Raw genomic sequence first — 21751 nt, forward strand, 5'->3', positions numbered from 1 at the left:
TGCTGAGTTCCAGAACGAGTGGTGAAACAAGAAGAAAAAAAAGGTGGACGCTCTGCTTCAACGTTCCCAAACCTTTCCAGCCCCTGTCCATATTGGCGTCCTGCGATTGCTGTGGTTGAGGTGCTAATGTTGATTGATCCCTTCTGTGTGGCTTGTCACTGTGTGGGATACATTAGCTTGTTGAACAGAATGAAAGGAATGAGTATGATGCGAAACAGGTAGCGAGACTATTAGCGTGGAGCACACAAAAAAACATCGAAAGAACTCGAACGGAACAGCACAGCGAGAATATTACACCGGGCACCGTTTCCACTCGGCAGCCGCTCGTGTCGAGCGCCATTCGTTTGTGGCGGATGTTGATCATGACGCCAAATCATTTGAAAAGCCCTACGGGACCCGGTACCCCACTAAACCAGCTGGTCAGTTTTCAGATCACCGGCAATATCTGAACGGAACCGGGCGTCATCGTGTTGAAAATCATTCGTCACGTTGACAAGCGTTGGGATGGGTGACTTATTTGAATGGCAGCAGAACTCACTCTGATTTGTCTGTGTGTGTGTGCGGTGGCGTAAGATTTTTCCATCTTTTTTACTATTTTAATTTCTATTCGTCAAGTTTCTTGGGCACCGACGCCACCGTCGTCTACCTTTCGGAGCGCTCGGGGGTGGTTATTGTCATGCTGACATTGATTAATCATTACCACCTGCTGAGCTACTTCAGCCAACGGTTGAGGATTCGCTTCTACCAACGGACAATTGTGGGTTTGAATGGTTTCTGTTTCAATCCTGATTGCCGTCCACCTGACAGGTTAGCTGTCAGTGTGACGCTTTTTGTGCGACTGTCCTTCGAACCGGTCCCGGTCCCGTGAGGGTGCGTTTTTGGCCAGCCAGGAGAGGAAAGAAAGTTGGCACGATCGTGGACACGCAAAGCTAATTAATTGCTTTGCCATCGACTATCGTTTTGTTGGGAGGTGGCCATAGTTAAGTTCTCGCAATAACAATAACATTACCAATCGTAGTAATAAAGCATGCTTCTCATAATGACCGAGCGGCGACTGATAATGAGGTTGGATCGGAATTGTTCTTCTACGGCTTTTTATCGTGCTCCCCGGTAACGGGACGTCTATATCTGCGCTGTATTTATAGCCCACTGGCCAGTACGTGAGCTTTGTTTGGTGATGCTGCCAGTGATGAACTTTTGGTGACATTATTATGAACATGGAAGCAAATGTACACACCGGGACTATGGCGCTGTGACGGTTCTACGTGGCTCGTTTCGAATTAATATAATGCGCTGGGATGGAAAATAATTGGCAATAAAAATGCAACAAGCTATATCGGACGCAAGGTAGATGAAGTCGTACAATATGGTTCTCGCATTAATCGACATTTTCATTGTCGATGGTTCCGGAAACCTATCAATGCTACTAAGGCCTTTGGTACGCTACATGATAATGATGTGGAAAATCCAATAAGGCTTTAAGCAACAAGAGCTGTTTTGCGTTCCACAGCAGTACCTACTATTTTGCTGTAAGTTTCATTCCAGTTGCATGATTTTGTTTTGTATGCGGGGCAAAATAATATTCTCATTTAAAATTAGCACTAGTTTCATGAAATGTTGTTGAAAAACTTCCATTTTCCGGGTATTTTTCCAAGCAAAAATTACAATGGAACAACATTATAGGTCTTGCTCCTCGTACCTTTGACGCTGTGCTATTACATTGTTAGACGTAATTTGGATAACGATTTCCCGAGTACTTCCTTCCAAAGAATCTGCGTTACTCGAATTAAAATCAAATTACAACTTAAATGTAAAATTCTTCGAACGATTGTCCATGTTTCGAATAAGGCAGTCGAGTTCATATTCTAGTTCTTGTTAAAGCATATTAAATAGGACAGTAAAAATGTAAGTTACTTCTACTTTTCTTCATTTCAACAATCCATAAACTTAAAAGATAGATCAATTCGATCAATTAAATAGATAAGATAATTAAAAATAGACACAATAGTAAATATACAACAATTCAAACCCTGATAAGTGGAGGAAGAATGATCTTTTGATATTATTTTTCCTAGCATCACAATTGTGTTTTCTTATGATAAAAGCAGAAAAAGTTACTCAGTACTAAAGTTTATTATTCACTTCAGCAATGACTGAACTACTTACACCATTGTGCTCGTTACGGTGTGGTGCATCAGGATGAGGATTGCAATTTATTTTTATTGTTTGTTCTCTTTTCTTTCTGGTTCACTTTTTCAATCGCAAAAAGTATGCTCATAAATCATCAGTCAAATACTTTGCAGTTTTCACACACCACTAATACCTCGCTGGATTGTACCGCGCCGCTGGCTTCACCGTTAATTTCTAGCACCCACGGGTACAGTGACCAACGGACATTCCGTACGATTGACGATCTTTTTTTCTCTGCTGTACCTTCTCCATCGGTAGTACTTGCCATCGGTTCGTAGCTTTAAGCCTAGCTCGCTGATGAAGACGACGACCATGACGACAACGACCACGACGACGACGACGGTGAATGCTTCCATTGGTTTCCGGTTTCCAACCGGATCTAGCGTTCGATGCGATGAAAGGACATCATAAATTATGAGACGTCCGCTTCTCGCCGGTATGCTCTATAGATGTATATATTGAACGTGCTGCATCAGTAACCGTGGTTTAGGCAGTGGGAAAGAAGTCGAGCCCGGGATTCGCATACCGAGCAATACTAGCGGTGACTTAAGACAGCTTGTTTGTGCAATTGATAACGAATTGCCGACTGGAGGATTGTGCCGACATTCATCATATTGCTCGAGAGCGTGAAGCAATCGGGTACGACCGAACGTGGTGCTATGCGATATCGATTCGATTGGAGCTTCTTCGAGCCCTTACGGGCGGGATGAAAGATACTGCGATACTGGCCAGACAGCCGCGGATGTGGATGTGGATGGGAAAGCACGCGAAACGGGAATCGGCGTTGAGTAAATAATTTTAATCAAGCTTCAACAATAGCCGCGCATTACCCTCCACAGACGCACACACACAACCGTCTATAATACATCCTGCGATGATGGATGGTTTAACGAGAATGGGATGGGACGTCGCAAATGGACAGTGTGCTTCGACGAATGGATTGATTCAATGTGGGTCAAGTGTGAGTGCACATCATTTTTGAAACCAAAGGTTTCGTGATTGACGCAGGTTGTGGTTTTGGGAAAATGTGGCCATAGGAAGTATTGTTCAATTATTCAATGCAATCTCCATTGTTAGGTAGGAGGCTTATGTTAGTTGATCGTAATGGGAACAATAGGAAGTTATTTTCCAGATTTGGGGCATTATACAAGATTTGAAGTAGTATCAATAATTTTCACACACAGTACATTCATATGTGAATAACATAAATTAATCCGAGTTTTTTTTTATTTCTTTGCAGCATTTGTGTTACATAGAAGTAAAATTATTCAATTTAATGGAATGAAATTGCAACAAACCATTATTCTGCAACCATTAATTGTTTAAGGTAAGTTAATGTTTAAACAATTTTTTTATAAATACACTTATAAATTCAAAAATGAAAATGTAAGTTGTAAGTTGAAAATGTTTCTAAGTGTTTATTTAAAGTAAAATTGCTATTAAATTATACACAGGTAGCGTTACATCGTTTAGCTAATTCTTCTGCGAGAAACGAATTAAGCGACGGCTAATGCATAATCTTATTTCAAAATGTTAAAGCTCGCCAACAAACCGCTTCTCAAAACACAATCAATAGCCACGGTACTCGGTCCGCTCGTTAAAGCTTTTAGGTCAATATTCTTTTGCATGCATCGTCTAGTTCGCCCACCCTGTCACTTACAGCAAGCCCTGTCGCAAACTTTGAACGACATCTTGGCTAGGCCTTGAGTAACTGTACCGTTGCTTTTAGCGCGATCCTTCAAACCGTTGATCCCCGGCCGTAACGCTTGAGCGAACTTCATGAGCGCGGCTCACGGGGCCAGCGCTTGTAAGCTGATTTTCCGCTCGATTGTGACTTGCTGATGTTTGGATGCTCACGGTATCTCCGTATCCTTCCACACCTCAACCCCATTTCAGTTAAGGGAAGCGGTGTGTGTGTGTGTGGGTTCGTTTGCTGTCTCGCGCCTTTAGAAACTTCCATGTCCAGGACTTTCGCCACGAAGCTTTCCTTTGAGTTGGGGGCAAGGCGCCCGGGAAGCAGTTTCCATCTCGTGGGATTAAATTGATTATTCGAAACTTTTTGGAGGTCGGTGGCAACTAAGTACTCGGCTCAAATTGTATGACAAGAAGAATGTGTCGCTCGCACGCTCCTGTGTTTGTGCGAAGTGTTCTCGTAAACGGGTGCATTTACTTGCCTTGCCATCGCACCTCGAGCTTGCTGCTCCTCATGGTGATGGGTGGGGTATCTTTTAACAAGCGGACGGTCACACCAACCATGGCAGGGCATCAGCTGGCGATGTGAAGAAGACAAAACACCCCGGGAGGGTGAAAAATAAAAGCCGATGCTGTTGCCAAATTTATTGTTCTCCTTACTTTCGGTTGAGGTTTGGCGACCCGGCGACGATGGGGGTTGGAATCAGTTTGAGCCTCAGTTGGATTACAAGCTTCCCGGAATGGCTCAAATGTTATCTAAACGTAGTGTGTTTCGCTAGCATACGGATCAGAACGTCGTGCCACGATCCTTCCCATCGGTGGCTGAGTTTGGTAAACTTTGGCGAACCACTTGGAGGGCCCGGTAGCAGGGGCGGTTGAGAAGAAAATGGCCACAGGACACCAGGCCGTTGTACGTGAGGGATCGAAGCATTTTGGATTTGGATCTGTGGCGTTAAGGTTTTTTTTATTTGGGAAGCGATTGCGAGGGAAAAAAGGGATCCCAACGCTGAGGGCGTGTGAATAAACGAACCAGGAGGATGCTTGTGATTGTCGGGTTGAAAGTTTTCACCGAACACTGCACAGTACGAAGTGGTGATGGTGGGTAGCATAAACCAACAGCAAACAACCTAAAAAAAACGAGCATCAAAATTACAAACAACAGTCTACGCGATACGAAGGGCAACGTCGAAAAAGAAATGTACGTTTATCGGCCAGAAATAACAAGAAGTACGCGAGTGAGCGAGAGAGAGGCAAAAAAAAGCGTGCACTCACTCGTGCTCACCACCGTTACCGACCATGGGAGTTGTTTTTTGCCTTTTGCCACCGAACCGAAGAGCCTTAAAATTTAATGCCAAATGGCTACCGTGTAACCGACCACTTTTGAGGGTTCGTGGCGGTTCGACAGCTCTAAATTGTTTGGCGGTTCTCGTGGCCCCTCAAAAAGCTACCGCGAAAAGGGATTCCAGCTTTCCGAGCAAAACACGTCTAAAACAATGCCCTTTTTGTGGTGGGAGGGGAATTCGAGGGGGGGATCTTTTGGAACCTCCCGGCGGAAAACAACAACAACAACAACAGCTGTCGTTTGGCCACGACTTTCCGAGACCAATGGGAGAATGAATTTTTCAAATGGGGGCCAATGGGTGACGAGGCGTGTGCGCCGACTTTTGGCGACGAGGATGCGTGCCGTGAAATGGTTTGATGATGTTTCTTCCCGCACAATCGGTTTTGATTGGAGTTTTTCGGGGCGTTTATGTGTGTGTTCGCTTCTTTTTTTTTGGTTGGCCCACGCTCCAAAACGTATATATCCATTTGTTGGGTGTTTGAGGTTGTAAAACGACGAAACATGAGCACATTACTTGCAGTCGTTTCAATCGATTCGTGCTAAGATAGCTAGAAAATATCTTTCATAACAAATAAAGTATCATAAAGTACGGCTCGGTGAACTTTCTTCTTCGGTAGTTACGACGTTTAGTCAGATTTGCGTTACGATGCGTTACATGTATATATACACAAACGGAAAAAAGGAGACTATTGAAGCGTGACTTTTACATTCAATTCGAAAAAGGGTTGTCGAAAGCTTTTCCAATACATTAGGTGCGTGAATTTGTATAAATATAAATTTATTTTGCTGTTGCATAAGTATGCATTCCTTTTAAAAGGTCAGATCATGTATGTATCAACTAATACAATTAGATCTAATATTTGTATACGGAATATTAGGTATTATTATCACCTTTTCGCAACGGTATCAGAAAATATTAATCAACCAGAGAAGGATAATAGGTCATCGTCCAGGTTCCTTGTCATGTGAGTCTCCATTCTCTCACTATTGAGCTGCATGGGGAAATTTAGTTCTGATTACCAAGAATGAAGCCACGCCTGTTGCTCTCTTTTCCTGGAAATTTTCTTTCAGCGTAAGCTCGCCAATCATACAACACAAATACAACAAAAACATTTTCTAACAGGAAACTGCAGTTCAATGACTGATTTACAAATCAAAATAAACGAGAGTGTGCATAAGTAATCCAATATCTTTAGAGAATTCTACGAGATTCTTCCTGATCCTCGAATAGTTGCCTTGAGTCCGGGTCAATTGAACCTCTAATTCAGGATTACCTACGGTGAAATGGTGTATAGGAGAGTATCCTCCTGAGCGTATATACATCCTTTATCAAGTGCTAAAAATGTCGCTGTCCATAGACCATCATCGATGTTAGACAAAAGGTGACAAAAGGCCCAGCAAATAAGCGATATCCCTAGTTTTAGAGATAAAGGAAAATCAGAATGGAAATCATTTAAAGAATACATATATCATTAAATATTCAATTACCTCATGTTTCGTAAAAGTTTCCATATGTTTTTTTTCTAAACCTTGATAATTACTAACTTGCACCTATTTACCTAGTCCGCTTTATACCCTTTCCACATTCATTATGCCAAATTTTGTAGAAAAATAATTAAATTTCCATTTTTTAAGCTTGGTAAAACTTCAATCGAAAAACTAGCCACGACATTTACATACTTTTGTTCCATACAAAGCACATACTGACCCGGTGTTTTGTGCTTTGGAGGCCATTTAAAAGCATTTGGTAGTACCTCGGCTTACTTTCCCAAAACATTACGGTAAAACCATTCACACTGTACCGTTGTTATTGAAATTTTGGAGGATCGTATTTGTTTCAGCCCCAATGGTTAAAGCGAAGCCACCACTACAGTGGGTAAAATGCCAAACAATGCTAACAACTCTCGAGCGAATTCCAGAGTGGCAAAGTTTTCCAATTAAATCAACATCGCACACATTCACACACCGGTCACCCCCTGGGCACAGGGCCGTCGACGGATGTAGACTGGGAAACATTTTGCTCCAGTCTACGCTTTAGAGGTGCTTCAACAATGATCAACTGCATTAGTGTTTGGTAAGTTGTGTTGGTTTTTTTTATTTCCTTCAACATCACTACTGACACTCAAGCAAGCCAAGGATCGGTTCAAGTGTGTGTTTTACTGTAAATCGATACCGAATAACAATAGATGATTTTTATGACAGTTTCATGCAATTGGTTCATAAATTAAAGTAAACTTTGGTGCTGTATGTAGCAACAACTAGAAACACTCAACTGATTCTCACCACCAAAAACCCGTTTGTGCAGCTTTCGATCGCAACGGTGCTTCATTTGCATTGCAAAACCTCCACCCCAAGGGGGAGCTCTAATTTTCCTTTCCGCTGGTAAAATTTGTTCTCGACATGAGACATCTTTCCGCACAACCTTATCACCTCACGCCAAGCATGGTGCAAAATGGGCCTCTTTCTGTGTGGCAGGCATACGTTCACACATGGTACGCTTCTACGCTCCGAGAATCACGTACACTAACCCTTACCCGGTGGCCGGTCGCATACCAGAAGGAAAACCCGGCACACGCAAACGCAAGACGATGCCTTCCCGTTGTGTTTTCGGAGGTCTTTTGGCTCACAGTACAGCATAAAACGGGGGAGGTAGAAGCGAACCAGGGAAAAGGGGAAATTTCCGTTTGCTCACGCGAGACACGGAGACGGTGCCAGCGCAAACATAATTTGTGACAATTTATCCATTCGTAACCGTGGTCTGTTTATTTGCATTTTTCATTGTGTTTGCGTGCGACTAAATCACTAAAAACCATTTCTTTGCCACATGCATCCGGTGCTTCCACGTGGTACAGTTTTTCAGCAGTTCTGCTTTTGCCAGCCGAAGAAAAAAAACTGGTGACTCGCCTGTACGCAATACCTGGGCCCGAAACCCGTAATGGCGAAGCCGAGACGAATGGAACATTTTTATGGAGTCAACTGATTGGTGTTTCTTTAATCAGGTTAAGTAAACAGAATCGTACACACATATAAACCGGTGTTGTGCTGCTGCCTTTGCGTGCTGCCGAAGAATTTGAAGTACAGGCAGAACGGCAGCAGAAACTCGGTGGAGCTTCTTGCGGAGCCAAGCTTTCAGGCCGACTTTTATTAGTCTAGCAAAAAAAAACGCAACGCTCTGCCCAACACAACCCCTTCGGTCCGAATGTTGGCGCCTGGGAAAAAATGCCTAAAAACGAACAATACGGTTTGCAGCCAAAAACCCATCCAAGCGCCAGTGCTGACAAACAGTTTGCCGAATGTTTGCTTAACGACACAAACCACGTAGATACCGTGAAGCTGTTCCCTTTTCGGGAGGGGCAAAACGTTTATCGTAGGCTCAGATTTTATGATGGACATTAAGAAATATCTCACAATTTCAAACATTTGCTTTTAGAAGTTTGGTTTTATTTTTGTTGCCTTACTCCTTACCACAATTTTTGGGGTACATTTTTACCGTAGTACAGTTTTGCTTTATGAGCTTTCGGTGTCGGTGAAGCTACACACTGGCAAAGCTTGGGTAACAATTTTTGCATACCAAACCTTTTTACGATTCTAACGCATTTTTGTACTCACCCAGTTAAATGGTTAATGGCGAAACTGGTCATTCAATGCTGTTTTTTTATTTTTCTCGCCCAATGCTTCACATCAATCAGTTTGAGCGATTTGATGCCATTCATGTGCAAAAGTCTGCAGTGGGTATTATTTTTTTTTTGCTGGTGCGATTGAATTTCAAAGTAGCCTCACTGGGTGTGGTGGTCCATTTTAAAATGGAATGTTTTTTTTCCCCCCGCTCGGTTGGTAATGCGGTTTTTGCTAAACAAAACCATAATGCTGATTTTTGGCAATTGCTTCGAAAGGTACGGTGAGCGCCATTTTTTGATTGAAGTTTGCTGCTTTGCATCGACAGTTTGGTGAAACTCGCTAATGTCGGTTTCCGTACGAAACTCGTTTCATCATTCGTTAATTCGACACAATGTACCACACCACAAATGCGTCCAGAAAAGCAATCGGACAGCTGATTCTGATAACATTGGCTACCAACTACGCGGTAATGATCGGACAGGATTGCAAAGAGCGTTTGATTCAATACTCAAGCCTCAGGATAAAAAGTGTCACAATAATAGCAAAAACCGTAAAACTATTGCTTTATCGCTAGCAAATACAAGCAAAACGATCAAGATGAAAACTTAGTAAACTGCAACCTCCGGTTGTTTGATGTGCCACCGTACTGCTGCTTTTGCAATAGAACACCAAACGAAATTTTCACACAATCGCACGAAGGGTAGCAGTTTCTGGGGTGTAAGGTAAGGTAAGGTACGGTTTCTGTGATGCTGGTCGCCGAATAGTGAAATCCCACCGTAAGCGATTCACACTGCGCAAATATTTCAATTTTTGCTTTCAATCAGATTCCTTTACTGGCGGCTATATTGCTCAATTTTTCGCCACCCTGTTTTCCATATCACTTTGTTGTTCTTTGTCCCCCGGTTTTGCTGCCTCCACACCGTGCACTGAGCTTTTCACACACGATGTATTATTCCAACAAGTTAGCGAAAAACAACAACAGCAAAACCTCCCTCCTACCCACCTCAACTTCAGAGTGGCCATTGAACTGCGAACAATATAGCGCGTTTGCCTTCCGGGCAGCAACGCAAGCTTGGTGCGTTTTCGGGTGTGTAGGTAGGTTTAAAATTAAATACGAAATTTGAATAAAGCGTCACTTTAGCACGAATGCACTGCATCCGAAATAGTTGAGGTTTCACCTTGTTTCACCTTCTTTTTTGTCCCTCCCCCGAGGGGAGGAACATACGTGGACACCCGTTTTCCATCAGTGATGTCGCTACCAAAACAGCATTTCCAACGATCGTCGCTTGAAACTGAAGGGCAACTTTTAAACAATGCACAGCCGGGTTGCAGCGTATGGTGGATAAGAACGCAAAATGGTGGATTAAGGGTGAAAAAAAAATTAGTACGACATTTAGTTGCAGCAATGTTTAACAACCATCGACATCATAACTTCCTACATGACACATTCAAAGCTGGATTGTAATGGTAACGTGGTTTTTTTATGATGACTTTAAACAAATTATATTGTGCGTTGTTCAAATTTGTATTTGGTTTTTGAACCGATAATTTGTGGTTTAATTAACTTCAACATTTATTAATAATAATAAGGGACAGAGACATGGGGAGATGAAGTGAAAGCGTTTCCCACATCAATCAGACCACTGCTAGTTTCAACAATCAGGTTGAAATATTCTGTAAACAAATTTTAGGTGAAAATACTCTTGCTTGATCTAATTTTACTTAAGACAGGTAAGTGGAGGGAAAGGTTCTCTTAGTTTCCTTAAATACATCGAATCCAAACATAATTCCTCCAAACATAATTTGCAGGAAAGAAATATTCAAATCTTTGCTCCAGACGCATGCTGAGAAAGTTAAGGATGTTTGATGCTCAGAAATATCTGTCCGTATAGCATCTTTACCAAAAAGTTGATCTCTGGATTTGGACAGGATAATTGGTAATTGCTGATGCTGTTCTTCCTAGTCAATATTTTATGAACGAAGATTCTACGAACATCTTTGTCTCTGGAAGTCAATTAATGTCAAACCGACCAAGGATTTTGTTGAAGATGTTAACTTCAGTGGCAAGATACGTCAAATCCTTGGTTCTCCTCCCTCAATCATGGATACGTTATCTGTGTTTTCTGTAGATTATCTAAACTTTGTGAGAGGTGGCCATCGAGATGAGAAGCTTGTATATTTTCCAACAGAATGCTTAACGATAACTAAATACTAGTCCAAGTAGATCTTATAGACATTCAATTAATTAATTTGAAAAGAAATAGTTTTCTGAATTAAACTCCATTATTGATCCAATTCGTAAACACATTGAAACCTGTTTGGACAAAGGAAATTTCATTTTAATTCACGATCGATAGAATTAACCATATTTGCAACGTTGGAAACAATGACAGGAATGTTTTTCATCAGAACATGTCACGTCAACGCGATACAGAAAAGGTACAATCTAAAGAGTGAAGGTAGAAAAACTTTCACAATTATCATGATAAGAAAAGTTCTGTCGGGACAATCACTAAACAAAGCAGTACCGAAAGGGTTTTCGGGTTCGTTGCTTAATTAGCATTAAGATATTCCGTCTCGTGAGAATGCCCCGACTGTCCTTCAACCAGGCCCAGCCGACCAAATCTCAGATAACCGACTGGCTATCGTTGGAGGAGTTTGCTTCACTCGCGGGGGAGTGTAAAGATGGACGGGTAAGCTTTCGAATTCGAAATTTTCCGTTTCAAAACCTTTTACGGCGCACAGTGGCAGTAAAACTCGGTGGCTAATTCCAAACTGCTGCCGCTTCTATTTGCTAAATTAGAGTACCGGAAGTGCGTGGATACGGTACACAAATTTACCTGATCTGTTTTATTAGCTTTCGTCCTATTCGCCTCCGGTGTTTGGGACCGTGTACGAAGGATGCGACTTATCGGGCTTTAACTTGAAACAGATGAAATTTAAATTCATTTCTATGCTTGTCCTTTAACCGTGGAGAATGTAGTTTGCTCGGCTTGCACGAAATAATTGATTTGTTTTTTTGTTTTGCAGGTTTTGAATGAAGTTTAAAGTCTGAGCAGATAAAGTTCATACACTATTTCAAAATATTTTTCTATTTTTTAAACGATCTTCAAACAATGTTTTGAGGTTTAAATGGTTGGAAATTGTCAAAGATATCAAATCATTTAAATTTAATAAGCAATAATCATTTCCTTATTCTAACAGTAGTTAAGATGTGGATGATAACGGTTGATTCAGTGACTCAAAACCGATTTGTCGAATAAAATAATGAAATGAAAAACGAACACACACAACCACAATCACAAATATCTAGAAAAAATTGAATTTTTAGCTTACAAATCTACAAAGCGAAATGTACGAACACAACCCCCGGAAGCACCGTTGACTAACGAAGGCTAACGATGGAAAAGTGTAGATGGTCTTGTCACGAGGCAACCAAACAAAAAAGGAAGAAGAAAACTTTAAGAAAAAAAAAGAAAGAAAAAACCCAACAACCTCGAACAAAACACGAAACTCAAACGAAGAAATGGATAAAAGAATGCAGCGTTGGAAAATAGGGACAACCGCACGGACTGTCGAGTCAACTCGAAAGGCGAAACGATAGGGAACAACATTTGCATAATAATCATTGCGCTATGTTTTTCACCGGCCGTCCATTGTCATCCAGCATGGCGGCTGGTTTCCCCGTAGCGAAAGTTCTCCGCGCGTTCTACTTCCAGATCAAACGAACCCGATAACAGACGGACGGTACGGATAAAGGCAGGGAGGGCCACGAATTCTGGAACTGGTACCAGCAATCGTGTGGGTCGACAGTTCTGTGCTATTTTCTGCTTCCCTACGGTTCCGGTTTCCGTTCGTGAGTTCATTTTGTTTTGTATCGTTTAGGAACTTTGGCCGTTGGTAGACATTTCTGTGTGGAAAATGAAATATCTACAGCTACAGTGCATCATTTAACAGTAGCTCATTATTGTGCTTAAATAGAAGAGCGAAAAAAATTAAACAACAAAAAACTTCATTTTATAAAACTAAATTACAAATTCTTTTAAGCAAGCAATGGTGCGGTATTAAAAAAAATTCTGACCATTGATGGTAACGAACAGTTTCTCATTAATTCTCCCAATTTGTTTCCAACTGTCATCTGCTGTCGTTGCCTGTTTGCTTTTTTTGTTACTGTTTTCCTCGGGAGTTTTTGTTCCGATTTTTTGTTTTCTTCGCTCATTCACTGTGTAGACTGGATTGTTTGTGGCTTGTCTGTTTGGGCCTATTCTATTGGTTGTTTCAATAATTTGACATCGTGATGGCAAAGGTCGCCTTTGGCCCTTCTAGGGTTTCCTTCGCCACTCGTTAGGCACCTGGCGCACCACGCAATAATGAGAATGTTAGCGAATAGACATTTCGTTTATAGACCAGACGTGTCCGGTTACCGATGGAATGAAGCCAAACTGTGCGGAAAGCATTGAAGATTCGTTCCCATGTTGATAAATAGCAAAGTTTTTAAAGAGTGATACATTATTCATGACCAAAACTGGATACACTAAATTGTGTTTAAGTTAAAGTTGGATCGAGTTAAGTTTGACTAGGTTTTTGGTAACACGATAACGGAAACGAATTTCTTAAGTGTATACGGAGTGGGAGAGTTTTTGGCAAAGAGTTATCTGCATGTAAATACATTTTGAGCCATGTTATGCTAACACGGCAAACGATTTTAAAATAAGATTAAGGGAAATTGTTTTAAAACACACATTTCACGAAGATTGTTCCGCTCCTTATTGTTTCCGGAAAAGAAGGAAATTAAATTACTTGGATAAAAAGAAAGTTTATAGAATTTGTATTAAAATTGTCTGGAAATATATTTTAAATAGATGAGATTTAATACCAGTTTTTGTTGTGTAAAGACCGAAGCGGTACCACATGTATCACCAAGTCGCTCCTTTTTTCTATACATTATAATGTTTTTCATTTATTTTAAATCAGCGCAGTTTGTTGTTTGGAAAATCTGTTTCCTTTTTTTTCTATTATTTCGTAATCCACTTTTTTATTTTTCCCTGAACGCCAGCTTTAGTCTCGATTCTTGCTTGATAAGCCTTCTTAGCGTTAAAAGTAGCTTATTAGACACGACAGCAGACTGCTTTCCAATCGAATGGGTTTTGCTTTCTAATTTGCATTTCGCACACACATCCAGTGACTATTTTCGGCACCACTTTACCCAATCAATACGATATGGTTCACTGCCGTTCCAACCTCTTGCCGTTTTCCAGTTAAAATCAAGCGCCGGAAAAAAAATCGGATGACTCGTAAAAAAAACACAGAAGCAACGAAAAGAAGACTTTATGTCGCGTCTTGATACCATTCCAAATGCCTTCACGGATAAGCGAACCGAATGGAACGTTGTCGTTCACGATTTGTGTCACGCCATAAATTAAGCGAGTAATGGATGAAGATGCTAATTCGACATTAAATTTAATTATCGTTTGACGTTGAGAGTTTACGCGAGACGCGCTCGATTTCAGGTACCGGTGGATCGGTTGTATGGTCGTAAGTTGTTTGCTTGCCCGTGCTTGCTGTTGCTTGAGTTAGCAATCGAAGGAAGTTACGCAGTTCCTTCCCTCTCCCTCTAGAGGTTGGGAGGAAATTTTGTGAACCAAAAACCAGTGTCCACTTTTCCGGAATGTGTGCGTTCCCTGGACTGGGTTCCCCGTGGGGGGCGATGAATCACCGTCGGTTGAAATGATGTAGTGAGTGTTGCTGATGCACGCTCTGACCACCCTATGCATTCTGTTCTTTCCCCTTTGGTCGTGTAGCGGTTGTTTTCCCTCAATCAGACGGATGTTCCGAGGAAGCGAGAGGGCAGTACGAACATTATGATGAACGCAAACAACAAGTCCGCCAGCCCCATCGGGGACCGGACCAGAGCGATGATGCTGTCAGCGATGTCTGCATTGCAGCTTCCGGTTGTCCGGAACGTGCGCTGGACGAAAGTTGATTGAGCTGAGCTTTCGTACGGTCCGGGAGGGAATATCCCAACCAGCACGATTCATGTGCGCGTGCACGTATGTTAATGTGGCCATGTACCCTTTTGCCCTGTGTGTTTGTACCCTGGGAAGGGAAGAAACGCGAGGAAGGTGAAATTTATTTTTTGTCTCTCTCTCACACTCAAAGCTCATTTTAAAATCATGAACATAGTTTGATTTAAGCTGCAAAATCATGGATTTAATGCAAGGGTGGAGAAGGTCTCGAATTTTAAAACGCAAAAACAAAAAACAAAAAACAAATAAACTACCGCAGCACTCTTTTGTGGGGCGCAGAGGTTATGCATTTTTTAGCACCGTCAACACATGCCGTTTTTTCTTTTGGTTTATTTTATTTCATTTTCGCGCCACATAAATATTGCACAGGTTGCATACAAACGTATGGGTGGGACACCGAAGCACCTACGTGCAGCAAAAGGGCAGCCCAACCCGGACAGCCAGGGCTTTAAGCAGGGTAGCAAGCTGTGCAGCAATATATTATCCACCAGGCCGACATTAATTGAGTTATCGCTATTGACCTTTACAGTGCATCGTTAAAAAGTGGGACCGAAATCTAAACTAAACCTTACGATTACCATTTCCCAGCAAAGATGCATCGAAATTCCGACTTACGTAGAATAATTTCCTAAAGACTTAGCATTAAGTGGCACATTGAAGCTAGCTCTAAAAATACCAGATAGGGTAGTTTTGTTTCCTCATAAAAAGTAGGCTTCATTAAAACGCGCGATTTGCCTCTGTTTGTTCATAAAACAATCTAAGATCGATCGAAAGTTATGATTGACCACCGAACGTAATGAATGCTGGCCCACAGGTTTGTTGCCCGTGGCCACTCTTTCCCTGAAAGGTTGGAATCATTTTCCTTTCCGATTTTATGGGGTTATTTCGGCCGGAATGATGAAATAATTTTATGTCGAGTTTCAAGTGCTAATAATTATTATTGATAGCTGCTCAAACAAACGAAACTCCCACGGGAAAGGGCAGTAGCAGATGCCACACCAGTAGCCACAACTCTTAAGATTGGGAATGAGCACACACACACAGGCACCGGGAAAAAAAGTGAACAAACTTTGGCAATGATTCACAAACGGCGGCACTCAACCATCTTTGATCACTTTGAAATCGGCTTGGAGTATCTTCTAATGGATTGAAGATAGCGAAACATTGGCCCCATGCGTATGATCAAATCTCGGGCAGCAGTGGGAAGCTTCGGGGGCAAGAAGAGGCAGATGTTGTTTATTTACGACCGAAAAACAGTACCAACATGCTGCGGTAACCGAAGCGGGGTGTATTACAAGCATTGGGGTTTTTTGGGGCCATCCTTGCTACCACTGCTCATTGAAAGTTATAAAGTCGTTTAGCTGTAAAAAGGGCCACCGCCATGTTCTATGGCCGGGTGGGAGGGTTGCCTAATTTTCACCGCCCGCTTCTGCGCCTGTGTGAGCAGCGGCCATGCTGCCTTACCCCGTTTTGTGTGCGTCACCATGCATGTAATGTACACAACTAGTTTTTGGCACCTACACGTCCGAGTTGTTTGAATGGTGCAGGTTAACCGACTGGTTTGGCAAGCGAACGCCATGTACTACTACCAGCGAGATCACATAACACATAAAGCCGTTTAATGACAACTTAACTAGTAGCAAAATGGTTCCTTTTCCCGGGCTGGATAATGTGTTGTACAATTTTTCTGTATGTATGTGGGTCTGTGGATTTTTTCTCTCTCTCTCAAGAGTTAATCAAAAACTTTATCCACTCAGTACTGCACGCAACCATATAGTAGGTTTTGTGCAAAAAAAAAACAAGGATGTTCACGCCTTTTTTCACCAACAAATGGCAAGGAAGCACTTGCTGCTCTAACATATCCTCCCTAGCACAAGCACAAACTATCGTGTTTGGTTGGATTTCTCATGCGCTCATTTATCAAATTGTAAGTTTACGACCCTCTTCAAATCTAATTAGGCAATAAAGTTTGGGTGATTCGGTTTCGGCTTTTCTCTCTGCGTCACGATAGTTTCTAGCGAACCTTCCTCCCGCCCTTTTAAAAACACATAAATGTGGGGGTTAATTTTTTCTCACCAGTTATCGGCCCTTAAAACATCGTTTACTAGCCCTAGATAAGATGACAATAGAAAGCGGCATTAATAAGGGGTTCCGTTGTAGAGGGTTATTCGTACAGCTTTATATACACTTTCATAAGCATTCTTTAGAACCTAATGGGTGTTAATGTGCGAAAATGCGTTTAAAGGGTTATCCGGCTTGATGCAGTTTGTTTTTATGATTGCAAAATGAAACGTTTCACTCCATGTTTTAGGAAACCATTACTCGGCTTGTATAATGCTATTTAATTGTGTCTGTTTGCCTTAGAGGTTTTAGGTGTGTGGAAATTTAATTTAAATTAATTTTTAATGTTTTTTGCAATGTCTTCACATTTATGATATTTGGTAACGAAATTGTTACAGATATATTTAATACTTAGGAAGTATGACATACAAGTATATTAAAGACCATCTCTTAACCATCCTTTTCTTTGGCCAACTCACGGTTGAGAACGTCGTGGCATGGCTAGGTCTTCAAACCGTTTCTAAGTTATCATAACTCCTCAACTACTTCGTGATCGTTGCCGTCAGTACAATAATTGAGCTGGTGTTACAGACCATTCTCCCTCACTCCGGAAAAGCTCACTTCAAGCTTTAGAAAATTTAATTGAGAAACTTATTTAAACATTCAATAAACGCATTTTCGTATGGAAAACAGTTTTATTTAACTTTAACTGAATCTAAGTTGTATAAGATGTTTGAAGATGTGCGAAGAGAAGAATTTTTAGTCCTGTTCAACACCAATGTTTGATTAGATATATTTTTTTTCAATAACAAATTCTGGCAACCATTTCGTTAACTTTTCTATTATATTTTTTAATGCATTTTCCACCTGTATTTAGTACTCCTTTTATACAGACGATTATGTAGGTGTATATGTATGTGTGTGTGTGTGTGTGCTTGTTAATAAAATGGCCAACCTTTTTTGACAGCATGAACAATTTATAGCGAAGAATTCGTGTAAACAAAAATCTTCTGCACAATTTGAAAAAGTGCCAACGGCCAACGGAGATTTATGCTTCGCTGGCCTTTTGTGTAATAAATTAATATTTTTTTTTCTTCTGTGTGTTACACTCGCATTTTTGTTGCCCCGCATTTATGTGCCCAAAGCTGTACGCGTTCCAGCCGCACTATGTGAAGCTTTTCTTGTACGATTATTTGCCAGGCTTTCACCATTTTTTTTGCGTCTTCCGTTTGTAGCGTTTTGCGATTCATTGCGTTCTTTGGTGGGCCGTTTTCTAGTTAAGCAGAAACCTTCCCTAATGCTCACTCACCTGAAGGTTGGGTTGGAAATGTTTGGCTTGTCGGAAAAAGAAACAAAAACAAGATAACCTGTACAAGAACCATCCTTTTTTCGGTTACGATAAAACCTTCGAAATTCATGGCAAGGTTTGGATGGTTGGATGGTTATTTGATTTGGGTGTTGTTACTGTTTGTTTTCAGCTGTTAGTACGCCATAATCACTGTCATTTGAAGCCAAGTTTCATCTGGCGCTGTGATCATTTAAATAAAGTAGTTCACTGTTGTCCGATGTGACTCATTTCATGTGGCTGACTGTCGTTTATAAACAAATACACTTCGATATTCCACCATTCTTCCATTTTCCATCATCCACGCCAGCATTCGCTCCGAATGGTTAAACGGTTGTGTGGTAAAACTCCTACAGAAAAGAGGAATGCTTGAGCCACAGCACTTGTTTGTTTTTCAAAACCATCCACTGTAGGAATGGGCTAGAAAGAGTTTGGATTGCAAATTGGCATACGCCACCATGGCAAGCGCCATACCATAGCGGGGAGCCGTGAACAGTTGGCACGTAGTTCCCGTAATTAGAAGACGTTCGCTTTGCACGTTCTGGGTTACACGTTTGGCTAATTGCCAGTGCTGTTTTCTTGCGCTGTCTGACGCACCATAACGACACGTTGCACGCTGAAGAGCTGTGCGAATGAGCACATTTCGTGGAAGCTGTGGACTCAATCGTTGTTTGGATTCCCAGTGTACAGTTTCCATTGTGGTGCGTTATGCTGCATTGAAACATCGCGACATTGGGTCGGTTTTTGCACATCTTGCTAAACCATCGACTTCAGCATGACTTTGCATCGCTGAAAGGGATCGAGCGTACGTACCCCGGGAATGGAAAAATATCGGGATAAGTTCCGACAAGAGCTTTTCATTCGCCTCGTCCATAATGTTCGACGCTTCGAGCGGAATTGTTGTAACTGTTACTTCAAACGTTACCATTCTCGTGGTGGAGAGGTGGTGCAGTTTTCGCGTAGGAGGATGACACTCCACGATACGCAATGCCAAGGACATTTTCCGCATTGGCTGGTTACCCTTCGGGCGACAGGTTGGTAGAATATCTTGGTCCTGCTCTTTTCCTAGCAGGGACCGGGAGCCTTTTTATCAGTTTCGCAGTAAACAGGCAATGGAACAAGATTGAATGTAAATCCCATCTTTCGAGAGCGAATAATGTCGGCTATTGGAATTGCTGTGTTGGCATGCATGGAAAGGTGAATAAAAAGTGGTAAACGATATCTTTTAATTCTAGTTATTTTATTGTGTTTCCACGCGGTTGAACAATGCAGATAACTAGTTGGATATTTTTTTCTTATGAAGAAATAAGACAGAAATTACTAGGAATAAAACAAGTTCATTTGTGCAGTGCTAGTTGTGCAGGAAAATTGTATTAAAATTGCGCAGCACAAATCAAGGAATTGTTGTTGAACATAACAAGCTGTTTATTAATTTGATTGGCTTAGAGAGTTGCTGAAAAATTTATTCCTCAGAGAAGGTGTTGGACATAAATAGTAAATACTGCGAATGAAGAGCTTTGTTTGGTTGGTTGTTGTAATTGAAATTGTGTTTCCTTATAAACTTGTTTCCTGTTATAAACTAACAACACTTCTCGTCATTAGAACACTTCAAAAGATGGTCATCGTTGGGTGGTTGGAACTTTTACTTCAAGTCTCAAAATTTGTTTATTCAACTCGCTAGAACAATGTGAAGTTGTATTTCCTTTACAATGCTGCTGCAGCTTTGATCTCGATCATCAGTAATAGTTAAATCAAAAACATGACTTATCTGACCAAGAAAGAAAATCCTCTTCAAAAACATTTGCACTCAACCGGATTGTTATTTTAATGAGAGAAACCCCTTTCAAATAAGCGAACGCATAAGTGTAGTTTCGGTAATCGAGAATGTTTTCTTCCCTAACATTTCTCAAAATCCACAAGAGCAATCAGCTTCTTAGAGAAACATTGTGAAACAACATGTATGTGTGTGATTCCTTCCTACCTGGCCACGGATCAAACCATTACGTATCAAACTAATCTAATCTTTCATCACCGGTGGGAGAAATTGCGAAAACGGATGAAATCTTCAGGTGGCCTGAACACCTGGCTGTCAGCTGCCAAAACCATCCCGATACGGATAAAACACCAACAGCCTACCCCAAACCGCTCCGTTCCGCCTTGAGGTGGAAAATGGTCCGTTGGAAAGTTTCACGAATCGAAAGCGACAGCCGGTGCCGGGTGCTTTTGTCAATTTGATCCAATAACCGGTCCACCTGAATTAACAACCCCGTTATCAGGATGAGAAGCGAATGAGATGGAAACGATTTGCTGAAACGCACTGCGAAATGACAAGCATCTATTTCTAGCCTACAGGACGGTTCATCCTGGCAACAGTGTATATATCCATTCATTGCAAATTCCGTTGCCTTTTTGCTTCGACGATCGTCGTGCTCGTGATGGTGAGAAATGGTTTTGCAAAATACTGGAACTGGTAGAAAAGCCGATGGGAAAACAATTTCCCCTTGTCTAATTTCCCCCGGTGGTAACCAGAGCAGGAAAGGGGGAGATGGGGAGAGAGTGTTGGTGGCCAGTCCCCAGGAGAATACCTCATCCAATTTTCGCCTCATGCAAAGAGGTGTAATGATTATGATTATTTTTTCTTTATTTTTTTCGAATCATCATCATCATTATCGTCATCATCATGATTGTGAGCTGCATCGAAAGTGGCATCATCAGCCATAATCAACCGACACCAACGCGAACAACCAACTCTCTCGTGTGCTCCCTGTGTGGCTCCCCTTAGGAGTGGCTTTATACCGAATAATTTTCACCGATGTCCACCCACTCGAACCCAGTTTCAGTGTTCCGTTTCATGTTCACCCCAAAAAACGTCCGGAAGGTGTACGACCTCGGGTAAAGATTCTGCCACGAAAGATAAGAAATCCTTCTAAGGAGCGCTCCGGTGTTTGTGTGTTTGTTTGGTGTTGTTTCAATGGCGCGTTTTTCATCCATCGAAGAGGTATAGAGGGTTTGGTAATTTCAGGTGGTTTTCCAACCACCCTCGCCTCCTTTTGTGCACTGGTCGTCTGTCATTTCTAATTTCACTTCTGCTTATGCGCATACAGCGATCGCAGCGTACCGCACCAACTCCATCGACCACTTCCCGATCGAGCTTATCATGGGTGTGCGCACCAGTGTGTTTTGTTCACCTTTTTGTCTTTTCCGATTTGACAGAATGAAAAATGTGTTGTGCATATTTTAATAATAATTCGCCTATTTTCCATCGCATCCAGCGCCCTTTCTCCCTACTGCTCCTTTCAATACCGAACCCCTCCGAACCCCCACAAACGCATCCTTCCGGTTTCTTCTTCATGCGGTCGGGTGGGGGAAAACATTTGCTCACCACTCTGGCACGAACCCGTCATAACCAATTCGATCCGAACGTGAACCGCCCCGGCACGGCTGACTAGCTGTGTGTCTAGCTGATAGAGCGGAGCA

The 21751-nt window shown here is 41.8% G+C and overlaps 1 protein-coding gene across 10 annotated transcripts in view; it reads left to right on the forward strand.

The window, feature by feature from the left end:
- LOC125764703 (uncharacterized) overlaps nt 1-21751 on the forward strand; it is a 178594-nt gene that overhangs the window by 20071 nt on the left and 136772 nt on the right. For 2 of the 10 annotated variants that reach the window (XM_049429223.1, XM_049429224.1), the window contains exon 3: nt 3431-3517. The exons of the other annotated variants lie outside the window; for them this stretch is intronic. The gene's annotated coding sequence lies outside the window, so the exon portion shown is untranslated. The remainder of the gene's footprint in view (nt 1-3430; nt 3518-21751) is intronic. 10 annotated transcript variants of the gene reach the window in all.

Source organism: Anopheles funestus, chromosome 2RL (genome assembly GCF_943734845.2).
Source record: "Anopheles funestus chromosome 2RL, idAnoFuneDA-416_04, whole genome shotgun sequence".
NCBI lineage: Eukaryota > Metazoa > Arthropoda > Insecta > Diptera > Culicidae > Anopheles > Anopheles funestus.